This window comes from Anomaloglossus baeobatrachus, chromosome 6, assembly GCF_048569485.1.
Source record: "Anomaloglossus baeobatrachus isolate aAnoBae1 chromosome 6, aAnoBae1.hap1, whole genome shotgun sequence".
NCBI lineage: Eukaryota > Metazoa > Chordata > Amphibia > Anura > Aromobatidae > Anomaloglossus > Anomaloglossus baeobatrachus.
The window spans coordinates 62735789-62752253 of NC_134358.1; the positions used below are offsets into that span (position 1 = coordinate 62735789).

Sequence of the window (16465 nt, forward strand, 5' to 3'; positions counted from 1 at the left end):
TGACACTATTAAAGTAATAAAATATTTTTATGCAGCAGGATTTGTAGGAGGCAAAATGTCCCCACGGAAAAGGGTTTTATACCGAAAATGCCTTTTCATGCATATAAAAGTATAATATTCTACATTTCCAAGTATATGTTGCATACTTGATTTTTTTCTTCTTTAACTGGAAGCTTAAATAGCAGAAAATAGTCAAAGTTTGCAGAATTTCTTTGTGTCATAACCAAATTCTATAGCTGATGTAGACATTGGGTTTAGAGAAATTGTTACATTTTGTTATTGCTGGTGGGCTGGTATTAGTGAAGGAGTTACTTACATTTCCCTGGTAGTGTAGATTTGGACAGAGAAAACCTAGTGCCAAGCGATCTTCAGATCATAGCAGATGGACAGCAGTGTGAGCAGTCTCTTCTTACCTCAGTAACTCTTGTATTAAATCAGATAGGGTGGACAGAATTGTGACCAGTATCTTCTTGCCTCAATACCTCTTGTATTAGATCATATTAACAGGGTTGACAGTAGTGTGAGCAGCCTCTTCTTGCCTCAGTACCTTTTGTATTAAATGAGATAGACTGGGTGGACAACAGTATGAGCAGCCTCGTCTTACCTCATTACCACTTGTAATAGGTCAGATAGACAGGTTGGACAGTAGTATTAGCAGCCTCTTCTTACCTCAGTACCTTTTGTAGTAAATCCGATAGGGTGGACAGTAGTGTGAGCAGCGTTTTCTTACCTCGGTACCCCATGCAATAGATCAGATAGACTAGGTGGACAGCAGTGTGAACAGCCTCTTCTTGCCTCAGTGTCTCTTGTATTAGATTAGATACACAGGGTGGACAGCAGTGTGACTAGCCTTTTCTTACCTCCATACCTGTGTCATAACATCAGATAGACAGGGTGGCCAGCAGTGTGAGCAGTACCTTTTTGCCACAGTACCTCTTGTATTAGAACAGATAGGTTAAATAAAAAAAAAAAAATTTTTGCAAATTTTACAAGTTTGAGTGCCGGATTTTACTTAATTGTTTATGGAGTTGGACCTTATCTGAGCACCAACAAGGTTTATAAGGAGTGCCGTATTGGTAACCAGTACAAGATAGACAGGGTAGACAGCAGTGTGAGCAGCCTCTTCTTACCTCAGCATCTTTGGTATGGTCTGTATTAGATAAGATAGACATAGTGGACAGCAATGTGAGCAGCCTCGTCTTACCACAGTACACCCAGTATCTACAGTATTAGATCAGAATAACCACCAGGACATATCTTCTTACACATGAAGGGAGGAGGTGAAGCTTCATACTACACATGCTCACAGGCACCACTTCTGTTAACATTCTAGCACAGGTCTCTGTCAGTCTAATAAGACTGCTACCAATTTAATACACAGTAATCAATGGACAAAATTAGTGTGATTTTGCTAATTAAAAGTATTTAGGAATTTATTTGTAATGACATTTTATTTCATTTATTTTTCTCATCCCAGGGACCCCCTTTACACACACTATTACCAATAACTCTTTGTGTGAAAATACAGTATTGAAGCTTGTTTATATTTTGCAAATTGAAAGTTTATTCTAATATATTAAATAGAAAATCATAATTAAATTGTTCCTCCCATAGCTGCAATGTTTTTTTTTTTTTTTGCGAAGTACATTGTCATCATATGTATTGTTAATTATGCAGTACAAGTCCAACATAACCTTTCTTTCTTGTACTATTTCCCAGCAGCACCCTGCTTCACTGCAGTGCTGCATGCCCCTATCTCTGCTTTTCTCAGATATAAATGGATCTCAATATCATCATTTTTTTATGTATGCGAATGAGGAGACCATTCATAGTTTTGAATGTGATGATCATGGCCAATTTGACTAATATTCATTTCTATTTGCAAACTCAACATTTTGTTGGTGGTTCATGGGGATCTACCAAGCTTGATCATGCACACATTACAAAGCTGAACATAGAATAGATGAGCTGTGCTACAACATGGCTTCCAGTGCTATGAGGATGCCATGGAAGTTTCTATATTTTATTAGACCGGGTCATGGGTACATCTGTTTTTCAAAAATTAGACAGGGTCAATAGGTGCAAATGCAGCTGGCATCAATGGCATCAGCAGCATAGCATAGCTGAACCGCACTACACCTTAGTTGCCCGATGTTTTATTAGGTGTGGTCTTTAAGTGTATCTGAACATGCTCGACCAACAGCATTAGAACTTCTGGACGATGGATCCTGGAACAATGGAGGGTAAATAAGCCCTGAGAGGGTATCATTAGGGGGTCATAACTGCAAATCCTTGCAGATTTCAGAATAAGTTGTATTTGCACATGTAATTAGTATTGTATATATAGAAAAAAGAGACCACATTATCATTTTGGGATTAACCCTTTAAATCCTTCATTCCGTACTGCCACCACCAATTTGCCACATGCTACCCCCGAATACTTCATAAACCTGCTTGTTTTTCACGGCAGGGGAGAGAGTGTCGCGGGCGGAGGAGGGGACGCCGCGCTCTCCCACTGCTCGGGTCCGGCTGCCGCCGCTGCTGCGGCCGCTGCTGCTCAGTGGTGGCTCGAGCGATGGGCCGGATCCCGGGGACTCGAGCGGCGCTCCTCGCCCGTGAGTGAAAAGGGGTTTGGTTTTGGGGATTTATTGTCCGTGACGCCACCCACGGTTGTGTGGACACCACCGCTGCTCTGTATGGGGATCCCGGGAGCGGTGACAGGGAGCAGCAGAGTTGTTAGTTCTCCCCTCCGTGGGTAGGGGTTGGTTGTCCCGGGGCCCAGTGATGGGGTGAAGGATGAGGGATGGCAGGCCAGGTGCGGGGCCTGGTGAGGTGCAGGGTCGCGGGGGCAGCGCTGTGCCTCACGGCACGGTGGTACTCATTCAGCTTGAGACGGTGACACAGTTCTCGGTAAAACACACGGCTGGAAAGACTGTTCCCACGGACGGCTGCTGTTGCTTCTCCCCAGTAGTTAACGGTGACTGTCTCTTTCCCTGCACCTTGTGTAATGTTGGTAGCGATGGGTTCCCACCGGTTACCCGCTCCCCGACTTGGATATGGGCCGGAGGAGCCCCTCTTTGCCCGCAGGCGCTGGCCCTGAGAAACTGGTGCCTTGGCGATGGCGGTGTCTCTCTCATACGGTTGGACGGTTGCCTTCAATCGGGACTTAGTTGTTTGGAGACCCGGAGGTCCCCTTCACTGACGGATTTGGCAAATTCACGGCGACTCCTAGCCTTGCCGGGATCCGAAAGGCCCCTGCCAATGGTGCTGGCTTCTCCTTGTGTACCGGTCCGGTACCGCCGGGCCACCACCCGTCCGCGGTCCTTACGGTAACTCCGATAGGCCACTCCTGCAGACGGTCACCGCCGTCTGCTAACCTTGCTGTCTCGGCCCGGGGCACACACCCGGACCAACTTCAGGCTTTCAAACTGTCACTTCTTCTCCTCACACTTGCTCCTCTACCACTCAACTCCTCTCCCTAACTCTATCTGCCCGTGTTTTCCTTCCTCCAGGACTGTGAACTCCTTGGTGGGTGGAGACCAACCGCCTGGCTCCACCCCCTGGTGTGGACATCAGCCCCTGGGGAAGGCAACAAAGATTTCTGGTCTAGCTTTGGTGTACCTAACCGGGGTGTAGGGTGTGGTGATGTCATTACCTGTGACCCCTGGCTTGCCCAGGGCGTCACAAGAGGCTATACCAGCCGTATAAGACAACACACAGGAAAGGGAAAGCAATGCCTTATAGCTAGGGAAAGGGGGAAAGTGGTGACCCCTGACAACAACCTGCAGCTCACACTCACTGCCCTCACCGACCCTATACAGGTTCCACACCTGTTGCTGAGCTGGAATATCTGGGGCCCTGTCTTACCCTAGCAAATAGGACCTAAGGAAGGATGAAGGGTATGAGCGCTAAGTCAACACCACTAACACTAAAGGAAGACACAAAAGAACTATACAGGGGAAACACAAAAGCGGGCTTTACACGCAACGACATCGCTAACGAGATGTTGTTGGGGTCATGGAATTCGTGACTCACATCCGGCCTCGTTAGCGACGTCATTGCGTGTGCAACGCAGGAACAACCATTAATGATCAAAATTACGCACCTAATCGTTGATTGTTGACACGTCGTTATAATCCCAAATATCGTTGCTGTTGCAGGACGCAGGTTGTTCGTCGTTCCTGCAGCAGCACACATCGCTATGGGTGACACCCCAGTAACGAGGAACAACATCATACCTGCGGCCGCCGGCAATGAGGAAGGAAGGAGGTGGGCGGGATGTTACGGACGCTCATCTCCGCCCCTCCGCTTCTATTGGGCGGCTGCTTAGTGACGCCGATGTGACGCCGCACGAACCGCCCCCTTAGAAAGGAGGCGGTTCGCCGGCCACAGTGACGTCGCTAGGAAGGTAAGTATGTGTGACGGGGAATAACTATGTTGTGCGCCACGGCCAGCGATTTGCCCGTGATGCACAACCGACGCGGGCGGATGCTGTCGCAGCGTGTAAAGCTTGCTAAACACTTATCTGAGCTGCAGCAACCACAGAAGTCTGGAGCAACAGAAGACAACTTCTCCAGAGCTCAGCAAGGAACAAGCTATAAACCGCACCCAGGGTGATGTTAATAAAGGAAGTGAGAGGTTGGCAACTGAGAGGAAAATCTGACAGTTTCCCAGGGTCATAAATTCCGCAGCTGCAAAATCAGGGAACTGTCAGTTAACAACATGTGGTGCCAATCTCTGGGATTTTCTAGCACGCACTGACACTGGATTGTCAGCCGGCTGTGACATATCCGTGACATAGTTTGTGCAGTTTTCAATAGGGAAACCCCTCTAGCAAAAGCTGATCTCCTATGGAAACAATGGATGAGGCACGTTAAAGGGCAAATAATATCGTTGACCATTTTTTACCCTCAAAACTTACTTTTGCGAGTTAGAGCATCCTTATTCCCAAAAGATATTCTGCTGACCATCTCAGATTTTTCCGACTTTTCTGAGTATGGGTGCCTATTTTTTAATTATCTGTTTCTGAGAAATCATGCTGACTGTCAGTATGGTTGCCACCTTACCTAATGGAGGGGGCTAATGTTTTAGGTTTACCTACTAGCAGACATAGCAGGAAGAGGGCCCCTGTCCAAGAACAATATATCAGCCCTTTGTCGTCCAATATCTCATTCTAATGCACAATTTCTCCTACTTTTGAGGTAGAAATGAGCCCCATTTACGTCTTGGGCCCCTGTGCGGCCGCACAGGTTGCCCCAATGATATGTCCGCCCCTGAATTTATCCTTACTGTGGTGGTCCTGGCAGTCGTTTGCCAAATAAAATGCCATGTGCACTACACATTGTAGAGCTGCTGTATTGTAGTACAGTGGAACCTTGGATTAAAAGTAACTTGGTTTGAGAGCGATTTTCAAGACAAGCAAAGCTTTTTACAAATTTGTAATTTAGTGTAAGAGCAATGCTTTGCAAGAAGAGCAATTCTTCACCGTGCACACTTCCGGTTCTGTCCTTTCACCGCGTTCTGACCCGCTCTGAAGGTAACTCTCTCTACATATGTACTGTATACTATTGTACAGTACAGTATATACTATATAACATGTCTGTCGATTTGCATTTGTGGAAACAGTATTGTACTTTTTTTCTGCTAACCAATGCAGCGCATTGCTTGTCCTGTAATCCAATTGCCTGGGCAGTATTCCTACCCCACATTTGGCTTAGTTCTGCCTTTACTTTGGTGAGAATAGATTTGGGGTGTGGTTTGGTTTTTTTTGGGGTGTATTGTACTAGAATAAAGGTTCTCATATTTATACATCAATTTTACCTCTATAGAACCTCCCACACACCAACAAGTCTATTGTAAGCTAACGTGCAGTTTAATTTCTTTTTATGTTTTTACTGTACAGTATTTTGCATTTGTGCACTGTAATAATTTTATATGAATATAGTACATTATATTGTATTACTGTAGTACGTTTGTATAAATACAGTAATTAATTATTTTTGGGTTGTGGAACAAATTGTCTGCGTTATTTCCAATGGGAAAATTCACTTTGATATAAGAGTAACTTGGTTAAAAGGGTGGTTCACCCATATTTTTTATTGTCTAGTTCAATATTATATTGAGAAACAAGGTTTCTCTCAAATACATTGTGTTGGCAATAGTGCCTGTGAGAGGCGCTATTGCAGACCGCTGTTCCGCGCTCCGATGACGTCACGTCAAGTTCCGCACACGTCACATCCCTGCGGCCGGCTGCAGTCTTCCTGACTCACCGAGCTGTGGGCGATGTTTCACCGCTGTCACATAACAGCACGTCTCCTGCTTGCAGCGTTCTGCTGTGAGGAAGCAGGGAGCAGATGGGCTGTGACGAGCGGTGAAAAACTGCCCACAGCTCAGCGTGTCTCCTGCTTGCAGCGTTCTGCTGTGAGGGAGCAGGGAGCAGATGGGCTGTGACGAGTGGTGAAAAACCGCCCACAGCTCAGTGAGTCAGGAAGACTGCAGCCGGCCGCAGGGATGTGACGTGTGCGGAACTTGACGTGATGTCACTGGAGCGGGAACAGCGGTCTGCAATAGCACCTCTCACAGACACTATTGCCAACACAAGATATTTGAGAGAAACCTTGTTTCTCAATATAATATCAAACTAGACAAAAAAAATATGGGTGAACCCCCCCTTTAAGAGCACACTCCTGGAACTAATTATCCAAGGTTCCACTGTATATATTTTTAATCTTCAGAAATAAGTCTAGGGCCCTTCTTCTATACCTAACAGGGGCTATATTGTGTAAAAGAGAAAAAGAAAGTCAAATTGACAAAAAAAAAAAAATGACAACAAACGTAAAATAACAAAACATGTATCGATCGAAACACAACTCTACGTCGTTTTGTTGTAACTTTTTTGCCTTTTTGAATAATTAAAAATTGACATAAATAACCCTATGAAAACTATGTAAGAGATGAAATGCAACAAAATAAAGTTAAGTTCTTAATTGGTTAATGCCTAAAACTTTCACAGTGCCCCAAAAGAATGAAATGTCAAGTTTAGCTCCACTACAGCTTTAAATAATAAGTGAGCCGGATTCCCCGGACGCGTCCTTCATGTTGTGAGGGACTGACCCATTTAGCAGTGTCTTGTCCTGTTTGCATAATTACTCATTACCATGCGAGTCGCGCTCAGTCCTGTTACACTGATCGAAAAATTAGCGGAAATGTATTTGGTTTTAAGCAGTGATCGTGGTGAGGCATGACGGCTGTGTCTGCCGCTCCTCGGTATTTGGGCAGTGCCTTTCCTCTCGGAGCCCTTGTCTTTCTGGCTCAGTGAACCTCTTCCGTGCGTTGCCATCACTTTTCTCCTTTGTTTATCGTCTTTCATCCAATCGTTCTGTTTCCCGCAGAAATGAAATGTATCTTGATTGTCAACTGTGCAGATGCTTCTCCCCGTGGTCATTGATTGCTGTAAACAGCCGTTCCACATTTAGGACATGTTAGACAGATCGGAGTGGAAACTGTCAGCATGGGTTTAATCTGTAGTGGCACTCGCTTCTTTTGTGAAATATTCAATTAAAGTCACTAGACTAAAGTGGGTTTACAAGTCGTAACGTAATTCTTCATTATTTTGAATTTCATGATATAATTGCATTTCAAGTACGACAGCCTTAAACCTTTCTGACTCCGGCTGAGCCCACAATGTTCCCTTACCCCTGCCTTACATCCCAGGAGTCCCGTTTCAAGTACCCATGTCCCTGTCCCAACCTTAATGTGAACGTAGGGGTGCCAATGGATTGCCACAGCAGCCGGAGGCTCCAAGAGTCATTTGAAATTAAGCCAAAGGCTCCGCTTCATAGTAGACTGTCATTTTAGCAATATATTAAAATGCAGCAAAATTGTTTTTTTAATAGATAGATATGCACATATGGTATGTCACAAAAAGGAGTACACCTTTCACTTTTTTGTAAATCTTTTATTATATCTCTTCATGGGGCAACGCTGAAGATATTACTAGTGATGAGCGGGCACTACCATGCTCTGGTGGTCAGTACTCGTAACTAGTGATGAGCGAGCACTACTATGCTCGGGTGGTCAGTACTCGTAACTAGTGATGAGCGAGCACTACTATGCTCGGGTGGTCAGTACTCGTAACTAGTGATGAGCGAGCACTACCATGCTCGGGTGGTCAGTACTCGTAACTAGTGATGAGCGGGCACTACCATGCTCTGGTGGTCAGTACTCGTAACTAGTGATGAGCGGGCACTACCATGCTCGGGTGGTCAGTACTCGTAACTAGTGATGAGCGAGCACTACCATGCTCGGGTGCTCAGTACTCGTAACTAGTGATGAGCGAGCACTACCATGCTCGGGTGCTCAGTACTCGTAACTAGTGATGAGCGAGCACTACCATGCTCGGGTGGTCAGTACTCGTAACTAGTGATGAGCGAGCACTACTATGCTCGGGTGGTCAGTACTCGTAACTAGTGATGAGCGAGCACTACTATGCTCGGGTGGTCAGTACTCGTAACTAGTGATGAGCGAGCGCTACCATGCTCGGGTGGTCAGTACTCGTAACTAGTGATGAGCGGGCACTACCATGCTCGGGTACTCGGCACTCGTTTCTAGTGATGAGCAAGCACTACCATGCTCGGGTGCTCGGTACTCGTTAAGGGCAGTTGGCTGCACGGATGGGCGCGACTCAAGCACCCGAGTAAAATGGAAGTCCATGGGGAACACAGCATTTTTCCGTAAGAGTTCCCAGAAAAATGCTTGTGTTTCCCATTGATTGCCATTATACTCGCCTACTCAAGTCGCGCCCATCCAAGCATCAAACTGCTCTTGAAGAGGCCCAACCACCAGGATTTTCCTATATAAACTAAAGCCAGTGCTATACTGGCCCTATCATGCTGATTCTATACATACCTTTAGTTGTGAGATCAGATGTAGAGTTTCTGAAATACAGGCAAGTAAAGTTTGTGAAATGCACTGTTGTTTGATAAGAGGTGCAACAGAATATCTATAGGTGGGTCAGATTTTGCTAGTTATTCCCGCCCCTGTCTGGCTGACGGTCTTTCCTCTCCCTGTCCTTCCTACCCATGGGGAGGAAAGACAGGCAGGCATTCAGGGGCTGCACAAAATTATTAACTTGAAAATTACCCTGCTATGTTTGGTCAAACAATTAACTCCCTGCAGTGGCTGGTGCAGCTGTGATATTAGGTGATATTAATCTTGTTGCTTCTTACAGCTACTTTTCAGGTTTGTGTTGTATGAGACTGCTGTATATACATTACAGAGAGGAGGTGCTGAGGGCATATACATCACAGGAGGGGCTGGGGGTCATATACATCACAGGAGAAGTTTGGGGCATATACATCACAGGAGGGGCTGGGGTATATACATTTATAGGAGGGGAGCAGGCAGCCCTGGGGAGGACTCTGTTTGGGCACAAACAACGCTGGGGGGGAATCTGGGCACAAACAACCCTTTGGGAACTCTGTTTAAGCACAGACAGCCTTGGAGGACGCTGAGGCAACCAATCCTCTTCTGGGGGACGGGAGCGCATTGCGCACCTACCCTGCCCACATAGTACGTCCTCACACTAGCACTATGCAGAGTGAGGACATAATCCTCCAGTGTAGGCATCGCAGTGTTCCGCATTGAACCCTGTGAGCAGTGCTTAAAGGGCCGACAGCCAGTAAGATGCCACTACCACCCGAGCACTGTGGTCCCTGGAAATCTGTCTGGGGCCGCAGAAAAAGTTCCCCACCCCTACTGTACATTAAGATGCCCTAGGCTAGAAAAGTGCTAGCACTTTGAAACTGAGCTGCAGCGCGGTGGCTAAGACCATACAGCAGTTTTAATAAGACAGGTTACACTCAGAACAGGCCTCATCATGGTCGACCAAAAGTTGAGTGTACGTGCTCAGCATCATATCCGGAGGTTGTGTTTTTCAAAATAGATGTATGAGTGCTGCCAGCATTGCTGCAGAGGTTACAGGGGTGGGGGGTTCCACTGATCTGAACATCATTTAAAGTCTGTGGCTAGACCTGAAAAGAGCAGTGCATGCAAGACGAGCCAGGAATCTCACAGAACTGGAATACTTTTTCAAGGAAGAATGGTTAATAATCACTCTAATAAGAATTGAAAGATTCTTGGCTGCTACAAAAAGCATAAAACTTTAAAAAAAAAATAAATTTAAATATAAAATATAGTTACAAACAAAGTGTGTCCTCTTTTACTTTATGCCTTTTGGAGATCATTTCATCTTTAGCTTGTTTAACTGTTTACAATACCAGCAGCTGACCAGTGGTGCCCAAACGTTTGCATGGCAATGTATATCGCCACAAGACAGATGGACATTCAATCACACCAAACTGTCCCAACAACACGAATACACCCTTATGGAGGAACAGTGTCCTGCTTCCTGGCAGTAGCTGCTGCTGCTCTGCACATTTGCGGGCCCAGTCCCACGACATTAATACTATCAGTCACCTAATAAGGATGTATCCTTGCATATCCCATGTAGTATAATGTCTCTATAATGCCCCACTGTCTGTACACCTCCTCCACGCAGCTTCTGAACACCATTCTAGCTTTATGATAATGTAGACCACTCCCCCGAGGAGCCTACTTTTTTAATAAATTTGGTTTATCACTTATTTATCACTTTTTATGATATCTCTTAATACAACCCCAATTTTAAAAAATTCAGGACACTGTGAAATGGAAAGAAATCAAAAATGCAATGATTAGGAAATCCGATATAGCCATATTTTAATCACAATGGAACATAGAACACAGATCGGAAGTTGAACGTTAGAAATATTTCTATTTCATATAACTCATTTAGAAATTTAAAATAAAAATTAAAAAAAAAAATGGCTAAGCAAATAGATGCAGCACAGGAGGGGATGAACTTTAGTGCATTCCACGGTTGTGTTTTCCAGGTTTTGTTCTGTATTATTTTCCCCTTTCATTGTGCAGATTCATAACATTTATTGGGTAATAAGGAAGGAAATAGGGTGGTAAAGAATATATATATATATATATATATATATATATATATATATATATATATATATATATATATATATATATATATATATATATATATATATATAATAGAGAGAGAGATAGAGATAAGATATATATTATAATATATATATATTATAATATATATATATATATTTTTTTTTTTTTTGTGCCAAATCATTGTAACAGGCTTGTTATAGCTTTAACCGAGCGCCTCGTCCTCTGCCGCACCACACTGGCATGTTTTACATGGCAGCTTTTCACATTCTAACAGCAGCTAATTGTTAATCTCTTACAGTTGTGATGTCACCGCGGCCGGGTAATTACACCGTTCCTTTCATTGTGAAATTACACCGACAATGGTGGTCATCGCTGAGAACTATTATTCCAATGTCATTAAAAGTAACCTATGGCTTAGAGCCCTGTGCTTTGTAGAGAGGGACAAAAGGAACATTTGTGGGGTTTTTGGATGTTGTTCTTTTATCTTTATTTCTTGACGAGATATCATTCTTATTTTTTTTATTATATTAATCTTTTGTCATAAAGATCAGAGGTAGCAGTGTTCTTTATCCTGCATTACATAATCTAGAGGTGGGAGTCTCCATAGAGAAGTTCTCTTTCCATTAAAGGGGTTATCTAGCGCTTTTGAATTTTTTGTAAGAACTTACAGGCAGATAGTTGCTGTGTACCTGCCTGTACTGCCCGGTGTCGATCTCTGCTGGCTCAGAAAAGTCAGATTGTTCCTGATGGTGACTCTGCTGCCTCAGGTCAATAGAGAAGCTCTTCTTCTACTCTCCTTAGCCGATACGGGGCATCACTGCCAACATCATGCTGATTGACGCAGTTAGGCAGAGGGGAGCCGGCTGTCATCAGTAGGACATCGGAAGAAACATCCTGTCAACAGATTAGAGCAGAAGAGAAGAAGCTGCTCTGTCAACGTGACATCATCGTAAGCCACAGGAGTGCTCCGTGACCATTCTAAGTTGGCAGAGATCGGTGCAGGGCAGAACAGGCAGGTTAGCGTCTACCTACCTTTTAAGTTCTTAGACCAGTGATAGCCAACCTTTTGATCTTGGTGTGTCAAAATTAGTAAAAAAAAGTAGCATAAGTTGGGTAGTGTGTCGCTTCTCGAAAAATCCATAATTTTTTAGCTCTAATAACAAAAAGTTATCTGATAATGACTGCTGGGGGGGGAGAGGCAATAACGGTTATCTCCTCTCCCCATCCCCCAGCAATCATATCCCCTGTAGTAATGTCCCCATCATTGTCCCCATCCTGTAGTAATTTGCCCATCTTGTCCCCCTGTAGTAATGTGCCAATGCTTGTCCTCTGTAGTAATGTGCCCACCTTTGTCCCCATCCTGTAGTAATGTGCCCATCCTGTTTTCCATCCTGTAGTAATGTGTCAACCCTTGTCCCCATCTTGTAGCAATGACCGCATCCTGTTCTCCGTCCTGTAGTAATGTGTCCATCTTTGTCCCCATCCTGTAGTAAGGTGCTCATCTTTGTCGCCATCCTGTAGTAATGTCCCCATCCTGTAGTAATGAGCCCATCTTGTCACCCTTGTAGTAATGTGTATATTCTTGTACCCATCCTTTTCACTTTCTTTTAGTAATGTTCCATCCTGTAGTAATGTCCCCTATTTATGCCACATTATGTTGTTTTCACATACACACACACAAACAACTAAAAAAAGATTCTTCTCACCTCTCCTCCATTCCCTCGGTGTCCTCATTCTTGTGTTTTTCAGGCCCTATGATGATCGTGGCCCTATGTTATGGGCCGCAGCTATCTTCGCTTACCTTCAGATTTTTTATTTCCCCCACCATGCACAGGAACCTTCTGCAGAGGGTTACCAATGGTAGCCGATGGCTAATCAGAGGTCAGCAGGTGACGTCATACAACAACGTCACCTGCCGGCCTCTGATTGGCCAGCGGCTGCCTTTTGTGAAGCTCTGCAGAGTTCCTGTGCGCTGCTGGGTTAATAAAAAATCTGAAGGACAGCGCAGATGGCTGCGGCCCCTGGCTTAGGGCCGCGATCGTCAGGGAGCCTATGGGCTGCAAGAAGCTCAGAGGTTGCATGCGGGCCGTGTGTTTGAGATCTCTGGATTAGAGAGAGGCGTATTACGTACTGCATTGTACGTAAGGACACCTCGCTCAGGGCCCTGATTAAAGATACAGAACACAAATTACTGTCGGCCGCATCCTGATCTATAAGACAAGCCGCGGCTGCCGACTAGAACTGCATGTGTGGCCCACCGGGCGGTCATTTCGGAACAGTTTAGCTGCACATGCAGTTTTAGTTAAAACGCCGGCGGCTGACTGAGGTTAGCCATCACTATCTTAGGATCCATAAAAAAAACATAATGTTCCGAATTACCACTTTAAATGTAGCAGTTAAAAAATATCTTTATAGGGATAATTAGGTACACTTATGACATTTATTTATATCCACCTCTGGGAACCTGATGTATTAAAAGAATAAAGACCACGCGACCCCTTGTTCAGTGATTTGTAAGCAGCCATCAGCAACCCTCAATCAGTTTTTATTCTCTTTAACTTCAACAGGTATCTATACGCAAGGGTCTGTGGGAGGGACCCGCACCTATGAGACACATGCTAATCCGTGAATTGCTTTCTTATTCAGGACACTCAGAGCTTTCATTTCAACGTCATTTGGAGAAGGGGATAGAGTTGGTGCTAAGCCTCTTCACAAGGGATAAAAAGCTTTTCAATCAAACCTGTGCTTCAATCCATCTTTCTCCCCATCATCTGCTTTGGAGAGGTGGACATGATGTCCAATATACAATGGGTACAGAAAGTATTCAGACCCCTTTTACATTTTTCACTCTTTGTTTCATTGCAGCCATATGGTAAATTCAAAAAAAGAAAGTTCATTTTTTTTCTCATTAATGTATACTTTTTTTTTTTTTTCAATTTTTTTAAACAAGAAAAACCTGAAATATCACATGGTCATAAGTATTCAGACCCTTTGCTCAGACACTCATATTTAAGTCACATGCTGTCCATTTCCTTCTGATCCTCCTTGAGATGGTTCTACTCCTTCATTGGAGTCCAGCTGTGTTTAAGTAAACTGATAGGACTTGATTTGGAAAGGCGCACACCTGTCTATATCAGACCTCACAGTTCACAGTGCATGTCACACCATATGAGAATCATGAGGTCAAAGGAACTGCCCAAGAAGCTCAGAGACAGAATTGTGGGAAGTCACATATCTGGCCAAGGTTACAAAAGAATTTCTTCAGTACTCAAGGTTCCTAAGAGCACAGTGGCCTCCATAATCCTTAGATGGAAGAAGTTTGGGACCACCAGAACTCTTTCTAGATCTGGCCGCCCAGCCAAACTGAGCAATTGTGGGATAAGAGCCTTGGTGAGAGAGGTAAAGAAGAACCCCCAAGATCACTGTGGCTGAGCTCCAGAGATGCAGTAGGGAGATGGGAGAAAGTTCCACAAAGTCAACTATCGCTGCAGCCCTCCACCAGTTGGGCCTTTATAGCAGAGTGGCTCAATAGAAGCCTCTCCTCCTTGCAAGACATATAAAAGCCCGCATAATTTGCATAAAAACACTTGAAGGACTCCCAGACTATGAGAAATAAGATTCTTTGGTCTGATGAAACAAAGATAGAACTTTTTGGTGATAATACAAGCCGTATTTGTGGAGAAAACCAGGCACTGCTCATCACCTGCCCAATACAATTCCAACAGTGAAACATGGTGGTGGCAGCATCATGCTATGGGGGTGTTTTTCAGCTGCAGGGACAGGACCACTGGTTGCAATTGAAGGAAAGATGAATGCGACCAAGTACTGAGATATCCTGGAAGAAAACCTCTTCCAGAGTGCTCTGGACCTCAGACTTGGTCGAAGGTTCACCTTCCAACAAGACAATGACCCTAAGCACCCAGCTAAAATAACAAAGGAGTGGCTTCAAAACAACTCTCTGACCATTCTTGACTGAGCCAGTCAAAGCCCTGACCTAAACCCAATTAAGCATCTCTGGAGAGACCTAAAAATGGCGTCCACCAACGTTCACCATCCAGCCTGATGGAACTGGAGAGGATCTGCAAGAAAGAATGGCAGAGGATCCTGAAATCCAGGTGTGAAACACATGTCGCATCATTCCCAAGAAGACTCATGGCTGTACTAGCTCAAAAGGGTGCTCCTACTCAATACTGAGCAAAGGGTCTGAATACTTATGACCATGTGATATTTCAGTTTTTCTTGTTTAAAAAATTTGCAAAATTTCTACATTTCTGTTGATCTGTCAAGATGAGGGATGGGGTGCAGAGTGTACATTAATGAGAAAAAAATGAGCTTTTTTGAATTTACGAAATGGCTGCAATGAAACAAGAGTGAAAAATTTAAAGAGGTCTGAATACTTTCCGTACCCACTGTGCATTAGATCATTGGTCGATCCTGGAAAATTCTGATTATTTGGATGCAGTCTACCAAACAGTTTGGAAAACTAAATCTGCAAACCAAGGTTGATGATCCTGAGGCATAAAGATTAGTAAAGGTTTCTTGCCCATCATGACCAATATTCCCCAGAATCTGCATTAGTTGTGTAATTGATATTCTTAAGAGATAAAATCATGACTTTAAACGACCGGTAAGGATAATGGCTAGAGTTTTCATCTTGGTTTCCTTTTAAAGCCCAGAAGTTTAGCTTTCTTTTAATGATTGCAATACTCATTTGAAGATGAGTAACAGCATAAAATGTTTTACTTCCTAGTTTTTTTGTGTAAGGGAGATAGAAGAACTCAGCCTTTAAGGGGGTGTTACATGCAGCGATATCGCTGGTGAAAGCACCCGCCCCTGTCGTTTGTGCGTCACGCGCCACGGGCAAATCGCTGCCCGTGGCACACAAAATCGTTAGGAGCCGTCACACGTACTTACCTGCCTAGCGACGTCGCTGTGTCTGGCAAACCGCCTCCTTTCTAAGGGGGCGGTTCGTTCGGCGTCACAGCGGCGTCACTAAGCGGCCGCCCAATAGAAGTGGAGGAGCGGAGTTGAGCGGGACGTAACATCCCGCCCACCCCCTTCATTCCTCATTGCCGGCGGCCGCAGGTAAGCTGTACTTCGTCGCTCCCGAGGTGTCACACATGGCGATGTGTGCTGCCTCGGGAACGACGAACAACCTGCGTGCTCAACAATCAACAATTTTTTGAAAAGGAATGACGTGTCAACGATGGACGATAAGGTGAGTATTTTCCATCTTTAACGGTCGTTCCTTGCTGTCACACGCAACAATGTCGCTAACGATGCCGGATGTGCGTCACGGAATCCATGACCCCGGTGATATATCGTTAGATACGTCGTTGCGTGTAACGGGGCCTTTAGTCTCAATCAGACCAATTGGTGTATCGATCCGATTTTCATCAATGTTTGGTCCATGCCTGTTTTTACCACGCACGCCAATATAGTTAAAGGG

The 16465-nt window shown here is 44.5% G+C and overlaps 1 protein-coding gene across 1 annotated transcript in view; it reads left to right on the forward strand.

The window, feature by feature from the left end:
- Window positions 1-16465, forward strand: part of NUDCD1 (NudC domain containing 1) — a 191686-nt gene that overhangs the window by 95031 nt on the left and 80190 nt on the right. The gene's annotated exons all lie outside the window — the stretch shown is intronic.